This window comes from Malaclemys terrapin, chromosome 1, assembly GCF_027887155.1.
Source record: "Malaclemys terrapin pileata isolate rMalTer1 chromosome 1, rMalTer1.hap1, whole genome shotgun sequence".
In the NCBI taxonomy this organism is placed as follows: domain Eukaryota; kingdom Metazoa; phylum Chordata; order Testudines; family Emydidae; genus Malaclemys; species Malaclemys terrapin.
The window spans coordinates 155,140,875-155,156,563 of NC_071505.1; the positions used below are offsets into that span (position 1 = coordinate 155,140,875).

The 15,689-nt window shown below is 47.1% G+C and overlaps 1 protein-coding gene across 3 annotated transcripts in view; it reads left to right on the forward strand.

The window, feature by feature from the left end:
• Window positions 1-2,092: 2,092 nt before the first annotated feature.
• ST3GAL6 (ST3 beta-galactoside alpha-2,3-sialyltransferase 6) overlaps window positions 2,093-15,689 on the forward strand; it is an 80,240-nt gene continuing 66,643 nt past the window's right edge. For 2 of the 3 annotated variants that reach the window (XM_054044582.1, XM_054044576.1), the window contains exon 1: window positions 2,094-2,534. The gene's annotated coding sequence lies outside the window, so the exon portion shown is untranslated. Of the gene's footprint in view, window positions 2,535-15,689 lie in introns of all 3 variants that reach the window. The other variant, XM_054044590.1, reaches the window with a different exon arrangement.

Here is a 15,689-nt window from a genome sequence, read left to right on the forward strand (position 1 = left end):
GTGTGTATGGTAACACCCATTGTTTCAAAAAGAAGAACAGGAGTACTTGTGGCACCTTAGAGACTAACAAATTTATTAGAGCATAAGCTTTCGTGGACTACAGCCCACTTCTTCGGATGCATATAGAATGGAACATATAATGAGGAGATATATATACACACATACAGAGAGCATAAACAGGTGGGAGTTGTCTTACTAACTCTGAGAGGCCAATTAATTAAGAGAAAAAAAAAAAAAAAACTTTTGAAGTGATAATCAAGCTAGCCGAGTACAGACAGTGTGATAAGAAGTGTGAGAGTACTTACAAGGGGAGATAGTCAACGTTTGTAATGGCTCAGCCATTCCCAGTCCTTATTCAAACCGGAGTTGATTGTGTCTAGTTTGCATATCAATTCTAGCTCTGCAGTCTCTCTTTGGAGTCTGTTTTTGAAGTTTTTCTGTTGTAATATAGCCACCCGCAGGTCTGTCACTGAATGACCAGACAGGTTAAAGTGTTCTCCCACTGGTTTTTGAGTATTTTGATTCCTGATGTCAGATTTGTGTCCATTAATTCTTTTGCGTAGAGACTGTCCGGTTTGGCCAATGTACATGGCAGAGGGGCATTGCTCCTCATTATATATATATCTCCTCATTATATGTTCCATTCTATATGCATCCGAAGAAGTGGGCTGTAGTCCACGAAAGCTTATGCTCTAATAAATTTGTTAGTCTCTAAGGTGCCACAAGTACTCCTGTTCTTCTTTTTGCGGATACAGACTAACACGGCTGTTACTCTGAAACCCATTGTTTCATGTTCTCTGTGTGTGTATATATATATAATCTTCCTACTGTATTTTCCACTGCATGCATCCAATGAAGTGGGCTGTAGCCCACAAAAGCTTATGCTCAAATAAATCTATTAGTCTCTAAAGTGCCACAAGTACTCCTATTAATTTGCATGTACACCTGATTATTTAATGAGGTTTATGGCAGCTTCTAATGGTAAAGCCCTTCAAATAGCACGGGGCACTTGATCAGCAAGGACAGGAACTAAAACATTGCCTATGCTTGGCCCATTGATATTTTAAACATAAAAATATACTAGCTACTCACAGGTACATCAGCATATATAGAGCTATTGTGGTTATTATGTCTACCACTTAACATTTTCAAAGATTTTTAGAAACTTAACCAATCCATACAACACTCTATGAGAAAGGTATCATCTCCATTGTACAGATGGGGAAACAGAGGCTGAGTTAACTGAATTGCCGAAGGTCATAGAGGGAGTCAGTGTCAGAGATGGAATTAGACTTCAGGGGTACTGGCTCTTGGGTGTGTATTCAGGCCAGTAGACCAGAGTTCTCTTACTTGTCACTGAAGGTAGAATAGTCTCTAAAGAAAAATAGTTAATTGGCACTAGCTAACACTGTGTTTTCATTCCCTGTGGAATGAAATCTTGGAATTAAGTTACTCAGACTAACATGGTTCTAGGATGCCATAGTGTTGGCTTCAGGACGTTGCCCAGCACAAATAAACTATTTGCATGATAGGAAATAATGACACACAGGAGGTTGGAGAATGGTTTCTCTAATTATCCTTGCCGTTTTTACAACATCCTGCAAATGAGTCTGGAAGCAAGTGGGACAAGTACTGGCCTGCGAAATTCATCTTAAATCACAACCCTTCTGTCATGGAGCTCGATTTTAATCAAACCCACTTTGCTATCAGCTGCTGAAAATGATGTGCTGTTCACACTGCTAAAAGCGCCTCTTGCCTGTATCCGTTACCCTATTAAAGAGAGCAGGCGGGTGAGGTAATATATTTTTATTAGACCAAGATCTTGGTGAGAGAGACACACTTTGGAGCGTACACAGAGCTCTCTTCTTCAGATCTGAAAGCTTGTCTCTCTCACCAGCAGAAATCGGTAGAATAAAAGCTATTCCCTGCCCCACTTGGGGTCTCTGATATCCTGGGATTCAGAGGGCTGCACTCCCTTCTTACTCTCTCTGTCAGTTTAGACTCCAGTCCGCGCCTCATTTACGCAACATCCGCTGTCTGCCTATTGCAAAGCAGATTGACCTCTGCAGCGCAGGGTGCTCAAACGAAAGTTATTTCTGTTCAAAGCCCTGGGAACCCACGCTGAGACCCCTTCCCTCCACGCCTGTCTCGTCGGCTCCCAGCTGGGCTCTAGCGAACGGCTTCTGTGGGTGTCCGGCCAGTGTAGCGGGGGAAGGGTCCCCTGGCTTGTCTGCGTTCTACCTAACGGGAGACGCGCTCCGAGAAAGCAGCTGTCGCTGCAACATCTGGCAGAAGGCGGGGCCTGCCTCTGGCCACGCTCCCCGGGCTCCTGGACGTCGTCTGCTGCTTTCGGGGCACTTGGAAGCAGCTCAGCCCGAGCCAGCCAGCAGCGCCCTCCCACCGCCAGCCCCCAGCATGCCGGGGGCGGCGTTCCCGGGCTAACCCCCCTCCCACGCGCTTGTTTGCTCCGCAGGCTGGCCCGCGCGGGCTGGGGGCAGTGAGAGGGAGCGGAGTCCCGCAGCCAGGCAGGCACAGTGAGTAAAGCGCCAGCGAGGAGAGGGGAGGCGAGGCGGGGAGAGAGCGGGGTTGGGGCTGGCCCCCGGCGCTGCACTGCGGGGGGCTGTTCTGCGCCCTGCTGCTGTTGGGTCAGGTGGAGGAAGCTGCGCCCCCAGGAAGGCCGCGGGCAGGGGGTGGCTCCTCTTGTGGCGGTCTGGTTGCCGGGGGCTGGGAGCAGGGCAGGGGCGGTGTGAACGCGGCTGGGTTCTCCAGCGCCCTGGCGAGGCAGCCCGCCCTGTAGCGCATGGAGCCAGAGGCGCGCCCCAGGCAGGCTGGCCCGGGGAGCGCGTTTCGGAGGCGAAGGGCACAGGCGCTGCTCCGAGCTGGCGATGGGAGCGGACCCCTCCGTAGGGGCGTGTGTGTGTCTCCTGCTTGCTCGCGCTGGCCCCCTTCCCGGTATGAATTCGGGTCCCCCGGGGAGCGGTGTGAACGGGGGCCGCGAACCGATGTCAGGGAGGCGGAGTGGGATTGCTAGCGCCGCGTTCGGAGCTGCGGGAGAGCACATGGGGGGACATCTCGCGCTTGCTTCTAAATCCTCCTAATGCCTGCCGAAAAGATCGACTCTGGGTCCGTAATGGGAGCTCCGGAGGCGTTGCCTTTTTTCCTCTGATTTCTGGGAGCAGGAAACACCAAGGCACAGCCCGCCTAGAGTAAAACCACTTAGTACGCTTTCGTTAGTACAGATATTTACTCTCCTGCCAGCTGATCCACGTGGTAGTTTCGCTGATCTCTCTCTAACTATATTTATATCTACTTGCCGTGCAAATTTGTTTGCCAAATTTCAAGTCTGAAGAACTATAAGCTGAGAGGACCCTGTATTTAATAGCATGAAAAATCTGATGTTACAGGGATATATATAATATAAAAATAAGTTTTTCTTCTCTCTGTCTGTCTCATGTTCCTGTTGGAAAAACCCACGTAGATGGGGAAAACCCTTTATAGCAAACTGATTATAGGCACAGTGCTGTCAAATGCAGTCTTCAGACAAATCTGAAGAGAGATTCTCCCTCCCTCACCCCACCCCTTTTTAGTCTCTTTCACAAAAAGAACAGGAGTACTTGTGGCACCTTAGAGACTAACAAATTTGTTAGTCTCTAAGTATCAGGGGGTAGCCGTGTTAGTCTGTCTCTACAAAAACAACAAGGAGTGTTCACTCTATGCATCCGAAGAAGTGAGGTTTTTACTCACGAAAGCTTATGCCCAAATAAATCTGTTAGTCTTTAAGGTGCCACCAGACTCCTTGTTGTTTTAGTCTCTAAGGTGCCATAAGTACTCCTGTTCTTTTTGCGGATACAGACTAACAGTGCTGCTACTCTGAAATCTAGTCTCTTTCAGTTACAGCAATCCTAGGTGTTAACTTGCAACAATAGTAAATAAAAACACCCTCAAACAGAATTTTTTTTTTAAATTGAGTGCCCCTTGTTATCAAAAGAAGGTGTGATTTTTTTCCCCTTACTAAAATATAGTTAACACCAAGTGCATTTTAAAACAAACAATAGTTTACAGGTAATCTTTTGATAGACTGTTTAAGTATTATGCAAAGACAGCTATTTTTTTGTCACTGAAAAAAAATCGAAGTTTCTATTTGTGTGCTGCATTCTACCTAGCCAAATGGTGGCTTTCCAGAGTATGATTTGAACAGTGTATTTTGGTTTTGACAGTCAATATTCAGATTATAGTTATTTAAAATTATGAGCCCAATCTTGCAGTCTTCATTCAGCAAAATTTCCACTGAAATCAGTGGGAGTTTACCTGATTATAGGCCTGAACCAAAACCCACGGAAATCACTGGGAGTCTTTCCATTTACTTGAATGGAGACTGGACTGGGCCCTATATCAACCTGAAATTTGTAAATACTTTGTCTCTCCCATCTTCTGTTAAGTTTGTAATGCATAAAAATATTTGTCTGTTTACATAGTTACAAAGCCATTAGGCAAAGAAAATTTTTACTTGGCTGAACATTCAAGACCTTAGCATTGGGATGAGATTCTTTCTGTAATGACAGACAGTTGCATTGTAGCCAAACTGAATGGAAATAGTAACCAAAGATGAATATGTATATCACCCTGGAAAACTTCCACAGTATTTGTATTAGATTTCTGATTTTCAATTAAAGGTTATTCCAAGGAGAGTACAAAAATTAGGGATGTGCCTTTTTTGTTGTTGTTGTTGCTTCTATATGATGCATGAGAAAAGTCAAAATAGCACTTTTTAACTTTTTACAGTGCTTAGGTGCCACAATGTTAACAAGAGCTTCTTCAAAAGTTTTCTCATTCTTTAAGGTAGGCATTCTCAAACATATTTTGCTGGGCTCCTGTTTGAAAATATTTCAGACTGTGATGATCCCCCACCCTGCTCTTGGTACTGGACATGCTTTTGCTGCATCCGTGCAGATCCCTACAGAGCTAAGTAACTATGGGTATGTTTACACTGGCAGAGTTACATCGCCGGCAGTTACAGCACCGCTCAGAGAGCGCTGAAAGGAAACCGCTGTTGTGTGTTCACACTGTCAGCTGCCTGTGCAATAGCGTGTTCACACTTGTGGCACTTTCAGCGGTATTTGGAGTGGTGCACTCTGGGTAGCTGTTCCACAGAGCATCTCTTCCTCTTCTGCCGCTAAGACTTGTGTGACAGTGAAGGGGATTGTGGGGCATCCTGGGTCCCAATGCCCCAGGATGCATGCTTCGCATCCCAGCAATCCCTGTGCTTCCGTCTGCATTTGGCGCCATCTTTCAATTGGTTTGAAGTGACAAAGAGTCCTGTGGCACCTTATAGACTAGCAGATGTATTGGAGCATAAGCTTCCGTGGGCGTATTCCCATGAAAGCTTATGCTCCAATACATCTGTTAATCTATAAGGTGCCACAGGACTCTTTGTTGCTTTTTTACAGATCCAGACTAACACGGCTACCCCTCTGATACTTGACTTTCAATTGGTTTGTGTACTGCCTCTTTGGTCTGCAGGAATGGATCCTGCACTGTAGACCACTATGCTGCTCGCTCCCACTAACACATCAAGAGTGGCAGTGGAGTTATTCCTTAAACTACAAGGGCAAGAGGAGTGCGAGATTGATTTTGCCACGCGTTAGTAGCTACGACATGAGATTGCTTGTGGCATTTATGGAGGTGCTGACCACAGCGAAATGCCGCTTTTGGGCTCAGGAAACAAGCATTGAGTCATGGGATCACATCGTGATGCATGTCTGGGATGACGAGCAGTGGCTGCAGAACTTTCGGATGAGGAAAGCCACTTTTGTGGGACTGTGTGATGAGCTCACCCCAGCCATGCGGCGCAAGGACACGAGAATGAGAGCTGCCCTGCCATTGGACAAGTGTGTGGCAATTGTACTATGGAAGCTGGCTACTCCAGACTGCTACTGATCGGTCGCTAACCAGCTCGGAATGGGAAAATCGACCGTTGGACTCATGTTGACGCAAGTGTGCAGGGCCATTAATCGTATCCTGATCCAAAAGACCATGACTCTGGGCAACGTGTATGAAATTGTCGATGGCTTTGCACAAATGGGCTTCCCTAACTGCGGAGGGGCAATAGATGGCACACACATGCCAATTCTGGCACCAGATCACCTAGCCACTGAGTACGTTAATTGGAAGGGGTATTTCTCTATGGTTCTCCAGGCACTTGTGGATCACCATGGGTGTTTCACAGACATTAACGCAGGCTGGTCTGGAAAGGTGCATGACGCACGCATCTTTCGGAACACTGGCCTGTTCAGGAAGCAGGAACTTTCTTCCCGGACCAGAAGATCACCGCAGGGGAAGTCAGAATGCCCATTGTGATCCTGGGAGACCCTGCCTACTCCTTAATGCTGTGGCTTATGAAACTGTACATGGGGCACCTTGACAGCAGCAAGGAGATGTTCATCAACAGGCTGAGCAAGTGCAGAATGACTGTTGAGTATGCTTTTAGCCATTTAAAGGACCGCTGGTGCTGCCTATGTGGGAGGCTGGACCTGGCCGATGACAATAATCCTATGCTTATAGCTGCTTGCCGTACGCTCCATAATATTTGTGAAGGGAAGGATGAAAGCTTCACTCAGGGCTAGGGTGACCAGATCACTGACGGGAAATATCGGGACGCAGGGGGGAAAGGAAGGGGGATATTGGGATGCGCGGGGGGAGGGGGGAGCAAAAAAAAAGGCTGTTTTGCAGGTGCCAGCCGCGCCATGGCCGCTGCGCCCCCCCCCCCCAGGGCACATGCGGCATGTCCCGCCACCCCACGGGGAAGGAGCCACTGGAGTGAGAGGCGCGGGGCTCCGGACCCCGGCAGCGGCGGGGGAGAGCGGCTCAGGGCCGCGCGAGTGGGCATGCAAAGTTTATCGGCTGGGGGGGGACCCCGGCCGGCTCCTCGCCCTGCCTTGTAGGGGGGTAGCGTCCCCGCCCCGCGCCAGCATGTCTCGCCGGCTGCCGCAGGCCAGGTAAGGAGCTGAGTCCCCCGGCTCCTCACCTGAGCGGCATTCCTCCTCCCTCCCAGGCTTGCAGCTGGAATGCCGGCCAAGCCTGGAGGGAGGGGGTGGTGGCCGGCTTCCAGTTCCTGAAGCTGGTGAATAGGGGCACCGGCCGGGCAAGGGGGGCTGGCAAGGGGGCTGCTCCCCCAGGAGGGCGACGGGGGGGGGCTCAGCTGAGGAGCCAGGATGAAGGGGGAGGGGTGCACGCTACCCCCCTACAGGGGCGAGGAGCTGGCCGGGGTCCACCCCAAGCCAATAAACTTTACATGGCCACTCGTGCGGCCCCAAGCCGCTCTCCCCTGCCGGGGTCCGGAGCCCCCCCGTCGCCCTCCTGGGGGAGCAGCCCCCCTGCCCGCCCGCCCGGTGCCCCTACTCACCAGCTCCAGGAACTGGAAGCCGGCCACCACCCGCTCCCTCCAGGCTTGGCCGGCATTCCAGCAACAAGCCTGGGCGGGAGGAGGAATGCCACGTGCATGGGTAAGAGGCGGGGTGAGGGCGGGGATTTGGGGAGGGAGCCAATGGGGGATGGAGGGGGCGGAGTCGGGAGTGGGGGGGGGGGGCGAGAGCCCTCCAGGGAGGGCAAAATTGCTTGTTTGTCCAGTGTCCTGACCACACATTGGTCGGGACGCGGGACAAACAAGCAAATATCAGGACAGTCCCGATAAAATCGGGACGTCTGGTCACCCTACTCAGGGCTGGACTGCTGAGGCTCAGTGCCTGGAGGCTGAATTTGAACAGCCAGAGACCAGGGCTATTAGAGGGGCACAGTGCAGGGCCATAAGGATCAGGGATGTCTTGAGGCAGTAATTTGAAGCTGAAATCCACTAATATTTGTTGCTATGCTCGGGAGTGCAGTGCTTGTAATGCTAGGAGGTGATTGTGATTAGTGTAGACGATGCACTATGAAGGTTTAAGAAAATTGCTTGTTGTTTTGCAAGGCTCTGTTTGCTTTCAATTAATGGAATAAAGACTGCTTTCAAACCAAAACAATTATTTTATTAAAAAACAACAACCGGAGGAGAGAGACAAACCAAAAAACACATCAGCACTGTGGGGGATGGGGGAAGGGAGGGTCCCAAGAGGAGGTGATGTCCCGGGATGGCTAAAGATTTGTGTATGTCCAGGTATCATATGCAGCCTTGTCCTTTGGAGTACAATGCAGCTGGTACTGTACTTCAGCAGGGCTGAACTGCAGAGGGACAGGTGTTGAGTGCAGTGGGTACTGGGAGTCCAAAGGGCTGGACTGTGATGGGGTAGGAGTGGAATGCAGAGGGTAAAGACTGGAGCCAGCAGGTTGATAAGAGCGTGTTGGCAGTGTCTGGGGGGCGCATGGAAAAGAGTTTTGTGACAGCAGCTTCAGGGAAGGGCAGGCATGGAGCTACTTGGTTTGTAGTGGTAGAAGCGCTTGGAATGTGTTCACTTGGTGCTCCATAACCTTTAAGAGCCGCTCTGTGGCTTCGTTCTGATGTGCCACATTCTCCTTTCAGTTCCTCTTCTTGCTGTCCCGCCACTCCTTCAATTCTTGTTTTTCGGCCATGGAATGCATCATGACATCACACAGAAAGTCCTCTAGTTTTTCATGGCTGCTTTCTAATTCTGTGCAGCTGTTCAGTCGGCGATAACAAAGAGGGAGGCTGGGCTCCCAAGGTCCTATCTGTGAAGCCAAAATGCAACATTTTACAGAAGCAGTATTGTTTGCAACACAGAGACCACTGATTCAGTGATTTAAAATGCAGCCACTATTCACATACCTGTCACTACCTGGCTGACCCCAGGCAAGCACATAAGAGCCACAAGACCCCCAAAATGGTGAGTAACTGCAGGGGCAAGGGAAATCAGTGTTCCAGGACCATACTACACATGGCTCTTAGGGAAAGCCAGCACTATAGGGGGTGGGGGCTTATAATCATTCCTGTCCCCCCAAGATTTCCTCCTCCTGGCTAGGTCTGCTCTCGACTGGCACGCGAGCCACTGAAGTAGCCACAGTGATCTTCACAGTGGAGGTGGGGTCACCACCGAGTATTGCGTCCAGCTCTTTGTAGATCCGGCAGCTCATTGGTGCAGCACCGGAGTGGCTGTTTGCCTCCCGTGCCTTGTGGTAGGCGTTTTGCAGTTCCTGCACTTTGACCCTGCACTGCAGTGTGTCCTGGTCATGGCCCCTTTCTCTCATGCATCGTGAAATCTGTCCGTAGGTATCATAATTCCTATGGCTGGAGCACAGCTGGGACTGGACAGCCTCCTCTCCCCAAATGCTCATGAGGTCCAGCAGCTCGGCATGGCTCCAAGTAGGGGAATTGCCTGGTGCGTGGAGCAGGCGTGGACACTTGGAAAGATGCACTGAGACCACTGCACGTGTCACCGAGCAAACAGGAAAGGGGCTTTCAAAATTCCCAAGGAATTTACAGAGTGGGGCTCATGGTTGGTCACCTGAGGGCAGGGCAGTAGAATTCAAACTGATGACCAGAGAGGTGAGAACAGGCATTGTGAGACACCTCCCGGAGGCCAATTGCAGCACTGTAATCGACCTGGGTGTCTACACTGGCACCGCAGTGCTGTAGCCCCAGTGCAGAAAGCTGTATGTCTCTTGTCAGGGTGTGTTTTTTTTTTTTTTTTTTTTACAGCACTGCAACTGTGCAGTTTCTGCGCACTGAGTGGCTTGGCAGTGTGTACACCTCTGGAGTTACACCAAAGAAAGCTGCTTTACTGTGCAGAAACTTGCCAGTGGAGACAAGGCCTATGCTACCCTTACCTCTGCACTGCTGCAGAGCAGTGGTGCTGGGCAGCTCTGAAGGCAAGGAAAAAGGTGATCTCACAACTTCTCCTACAACAGCCTTGCCAGTCTCCCTTTTGGGTCAATGTTCCCTCTAATTTTTTCCATCCATGTGCGGAATGAGTTTTGTTATGTGCACCAATGTCGAGGTAATGTGCGGCTGTGCACCATCAGTAGAAACAAAAAACCTAAAGATAATATTTATTTTTAAAAAGCTACAATAGGGATAATTACTCCAGCCAGGAGAAGTTAGGCATTTTAGAACTCACTACTGAAAGAATTTAAATTTAAACATGAGCGAGAAATAAAATTATGAGATGCATAGACCAGTCAAAAAACGAAAATAACAGCACTTTGAAAGAATAAAATTACAGAGAATATATGTGCATTGCAGGAAGTACCAAGAAGTAACAACAACAACACAAGTACACCTCTACCCCGATATAACGCTGTCCTCGGGAGCCAAAAAATCTTACTGCGTTATAGGTGAAACCACGTTATATCAAACTTGCTTTGATCCGCTGGAGGGCATCCCCGGAGCGCTGCTTTACCGCGTTATATCCGAATTCATGTTATATTGGGTTGCGTTATATCGGGGTAGAGGTGTATGTGTTGGGAGGTGAGTGTGAAAGAGATGGTGTGTGTGCACTGGTTGCTGGGGAAGTGTCTGAGAGTCCATGTGCTGTCTCTTTAAGCAGAGGCGCACTCACCAGTCTGAAGGCTCGTTCAGACCACAGCAGTCTGATCTAACACCGGAGCCCTACTCCCCTGCCCCCACTCTGTGGAGGTTGGGTACGTGGGCGTAGGAGGAGGCGTGGGGAGGAGGACATAAAAAAAACCCCATTACCGCAATAATTCTATTCTTGTCTCTAAACCAGAAGTATTTGGTTTAACAGTGTTTAACTTTAACAGTGTTGAGTATGAATTTAAACATTCTCCTGCCTTATATGCACGTTAGTGTAGAAAAAGCAGGATGTAGAATTGACTAGTGTATTTTCATTGTCTAACATAAATAGGTGTTGAAGTTCTAAATAATTGCTACCACCTCTCTCCACTTGGTTTCACTTTCTGGTTTTCTGTGGTGTCAAAAACCTACTAATTCTTCAGTTATTAATCATCTTCAAAGGGTAAAGGAGGTACAATTTCTAAAGTTTAAAAAAAAAAAAACAAAAACAAACCCTTTTCTCCTCTCCCACCCTCGCCCCCCAAAAGCCTATCAGCCCTTCTTTATACATTGGGGGGGGGGGGGGGAAAGCACATGAATTTAATTGCTTTCCTTTGCAGGGTACCCTTATGTACTGGAATTAAACTGCTTTTGCTCTGTGGTTCTCTAACTTATAGCTCAGCACTTGATTTATTCATACAACAGTAATCTGCAATACAAATAGGTACCTTCAGGGCAACATAGATTTGTAGCATTCCGTGAAAATATATAGGTAGTGTAAGGTTACTGGTGTGGTTTGTGTAATAAGAATGTTGAGCGAGCAGTTTGTATAGCAGTGTCACTTACCGTTGCATTTATATAATGTTTAAGGACATAGTGCAGTGAGGTATTTAATAATAATATGATTCCTGCTGGGTACATATCTTCCATCTGAAAATAAGGACACATCTTTAATTCCCTTAAAAATTTATTGTATTAGGACAGCTTTTGAGAGGATCAGAGTGGAGGAATGGTTAATATTTTGGCTTTAGAAAAAGGTTACCTAGCACGGACAGTAGGCCTGATTCTCAATTACACTAAGGCCTTTTTACACCATTCTGGCTCCCTTGCTGGTGAGCAGCTGGCATAAGGGCTCTACATTGCCTCTGCTCCCAGGCCTAGAGCAATTGTGCTATGGATATTCTCTGCTTCCCAGGATCCAGAGTGGGTTCTGAGCAGCTCTAATTGACCTCTGCATGGGCCCAGAATATGGGGAACACAAGGGTGCCCCTTTCTCCATTGTGCCCCAGATTCAGGAATGAAGTAATTGAGAATCAGGACTAACATGAGCTGTTGTAAACTGACAATAAAAAATAAATTGAGGCTCTTACTTAAATAGGCACTCTTGGTCTAGAACCAGATTATTACAAAGCAAGTTTACTATGTCCGAGTTTGATAAATCCACTTCTCTGTTCACCATTAACCCAGTAGAAAACTTTCTTTGGGAAATGGAGTGCTAAGGCCTTCAGTTTCTGCAGAATTCTAACTTATTTCAAAACTGGAAATTTCTAGTCCTTGTGGGCACAGTGAATGCTTCAAAAGAAAAGGGAAATGAGAGAGAGAACTTGTTCTCCTTCCAGCAGCCAGAAAAGGAGATAGAAAGCAGAGAAATGTAAATCTGTTTACATTACTATAGTATCTGAACACCTCACAAACATTAATAAATTTATCTCGCCAACATTTCAACTAGCCTGAAGGGAATAAGCGGGACTGAGCCTCTGATCATGGTCCAGGGAGGGAACCCCGTTAGGAAACTCAGGGTATGTGTACACAGCAGTTAACACCCAGGGTTGGCCCATGTCAATTGGCTCAGGCTGTGGGGCTGTAAAACTGCAGTGTATTTGTTTGGCCATGGGCTGGAGCCCAGGCTCTGGGACCCCGTGAGGGGGAAGGTCCCAGAGCCCAGATTCCAGCCCGAGACAGAACATATCCACACAAATTTTACAGCCCCACAGGACAAGCCCAAGTCAGCTGACACGGGACAGTAGTAGGTATTTAATTGCTGTATACAGGTACCCTGAGGGCTTCTCTAAACACAGAATTTGCATGAAATTAACTAAAGGCATGATGTTAAGCCAACTTAGTTAAGCCAGTGTAATTTTGGATTTACCTACACTAGTAAAAGTGCTGAGCTAATGTATAGTTAACCATGACCTTCTTCATAGCATAGATGGAAGTTATCATGTTCTACTTCAGTTTAGCTAGGAGAAGCCTAAAGTTCACCTTCATCACCTTAACTGAGTTGAAACTACAGCTTGCCTTGTCTACACTAGGTTCTGATGATGTTACCTATCATGTTGTCAACATACACCTTTAGGTACCTTAAAGTGGTGTTTAGGTGTCCAAATGCGGGATTTAGATGTCTATCTTCAGGCACCCGTATTTTGCAAATTTGGCCCTTCATGTATTTATGCACATCTGTGCATATAAAACAATCCTGTGAGCTTTGAAAAGCCCTGCAGCATTACAAAATAGTACATATCTGCCCAGTGCCTCATGTTAGGGTTCACTGGCTCTTGCCCTAACATGATGCATTGGTCAGTTGTGTTATTTTGTAATACTTTATGGTTTTTCAAAGTTTATAAGTTTGCTTTCTGTTTCAAACTTCTAGAATAAAAAGCAACATTGAAAGAAATCTTTGAAAAACTGCACTATATAAACAAACAGCCATTTACTTGACTACTTACAGGTTTCATGCTCTAATGGAGTTCTGTGATGTCTGCAATATTAACAGCATACCGAAGAGGGTGGGAGGTCACAGTGGAGCTGGAACTGGAGTAGCTGTGATGGGAAATAAAGGGCTGAGGTCTCGGGAAGCAAAGAGGAGATGTTTTTAGGTGATGCAGTAGAACCTACTTACAGTGAATTCTGATAGAGCAGAACTGCATTCTTATGTTGAAGTGGAATTAAAGTGGCCCGCATTGTAATGTGCCAGCTGCAATTCTGGTTAGACTGATCCTTACCTTACAATGAAGCTTTTCTGAGGAAAAGTGAATTTGTGTTATAAGAGGGTTCCACTGTAATGTCTTGACTTGCCAGAGTATGGCCCACGTTTTGCCTCAAGGTCCATGTGTCATGCTCTCATTTGACTTCAATTGGAATTACATGTGCGTGCATCCAAGGGAAGAATTTGGCACTCAGCAAAGGCTTCCCATTTGAGGAAAAGACTGTCTAGAAACATTACAGGCATTAAATAAAACAAGCATCAAGTTATTAAGCATTTATGGGAAATGCAAAACTATATTTAATATTTGTAAAATACTACGTTCAAAAACCTACTAGCAGAAAAAACATTTTGAGTTATTATTTTGTCTATCCAATGCAAAGTGGCTTTGGCTGAGAAAATCGAGAACTAAGTTGATACTAACAATTGGTAATCAGATATAACACAAGTCACTGCAAATTATCGTATGAGGTAAATCCTCAACCCAGCATCCAGTCTCAGTAGTTAGCTTAGGACATGTCCACACTTTTAAATGGGTGCCGTTTTCATATAGGTGTGTTAATTGATCCACAACAACAGTAGTACAATCAGTTTGTACACACAAAAAGGTTTTCTGGTGGTTAGTAACCACACAGCATCGGAGCTGTTTTGCACGGACATCTGACAATATTCTGCTTAGACATCTCAGGGTCCATTACTCATCCACAGTTGTATATGAATTGTGGGAATTTTTACCTGAGCATTGTGGAATTCCTACCACAAGGCAATGGAATTAGAGTTTTGGGGCCAAACTCACTATTCTTTTTGTGAGCCAGCGCCTACAGGTAGCATGGGGGAAGCATGGATCACTGCAATCCTCACGATCATGAATATAAACCGACTGTTGCTAAGGTATGTAAAGCTGTGCAATGGCTACAGAACTAGACCAGGAAGAACAGCAGCAGAGGATGAAGAGTCTGAAAGAAATCAGTCACTTCTCTGCATCTCTTTCTGAAACAGCTTCACACAGAGTAGTGCTGCTTTTGGGCTCCCCCGATGAGTGCTGGCTGATGGGACAGGAGAGTGCTGCAGACCTGGGATTACCAGTGGCAGAACTTCAGGATGTCAAAAGCCACTTTCTTTGAGCTCTGACCCAGGATCTGTACCAGTGAACCACCAACATGGGGGCTCCCCTGAGTGTAGAGAAACACACGACTATCACCATCTGGAAGCTCATCGTCCTGGATTGCCACCACTCAGCTGCTAACCAGTTTGGTGTTGGTAGGTCAACTGTTGGTGCTGTTGTAATGGAGATGTGTACCACTATCAAGACAGTGCTTTCCTTCTGGGTCATAAGACTATGCAATGTGCAGGTGGTTATTAATGTCTTTGCCCATCTGGGTTTCCCTCATTGTGTTGGGGACATTGTTGGAACCCGAGTGTTTATTCTTTGCCCCTGTGGAAGCAGAGAAAGAACTGACAGGAAGGGGACGCAATGCATGACAGTTCTTTCTCTGCTTCCACATCCCCCACCAAGGGGTGGAGGTGGAGCAGCTGTCTGCTGAGTTTGAACAGCCAGATACAAGGGCTATTAGAGTTCAGCATGGAGCTATACAGTTTAGGGAGGCTTTGAAAGACCGTTTTGATGGTGAGCCAGAGTAGTGTGTGGTGTTGTAGTGTGCTCTATGTGGGGCATCTCTTTTTGGCCTGGTAGGAATCTTGTAGTGATTGCTGTACATGTAGGAATAAAGCATTGCCAATGATGCTGTTGTTTTTGACTGTCAACGATGTGATGAGTTGTGTGACATTGTGCAGTAATAGGTCATTGGTTGCTTTCAGAACTGCTGAGTGCTCAGCAGCATGTATTGCAAACTAATAAAGATGAATTATATTCCAGATAATAAAATTTTATTCTGTAACAAAATCAGTGCAAAAAAACCTATGCAATTTAAAAACAAATACATTAAAAACTTAATAAATTAAGAGAACAGACCTCATGAAGGGAAAAGAATATTTGTGTCTATTTCAGCTGCACATGCACCAACTGTGGCTTTTACATGTCTGTGTATGTGAAGCTGTGATTGTCTTTAATGTCTCCCGGGGTGGACTGGTAGGGATTGTGCAGCGACCCCATATGCCGTGTGTGTGTGTGTGTGTGTGTGTGTGTGTGTGTGTGTGTGTGGCCATGTAGGGAGGTTGTGATACTGAATTCTCGATGGGCGGCAGAGGGAGGTGAGCCCTGGATCATTGGACTTGCAGATCCACCAG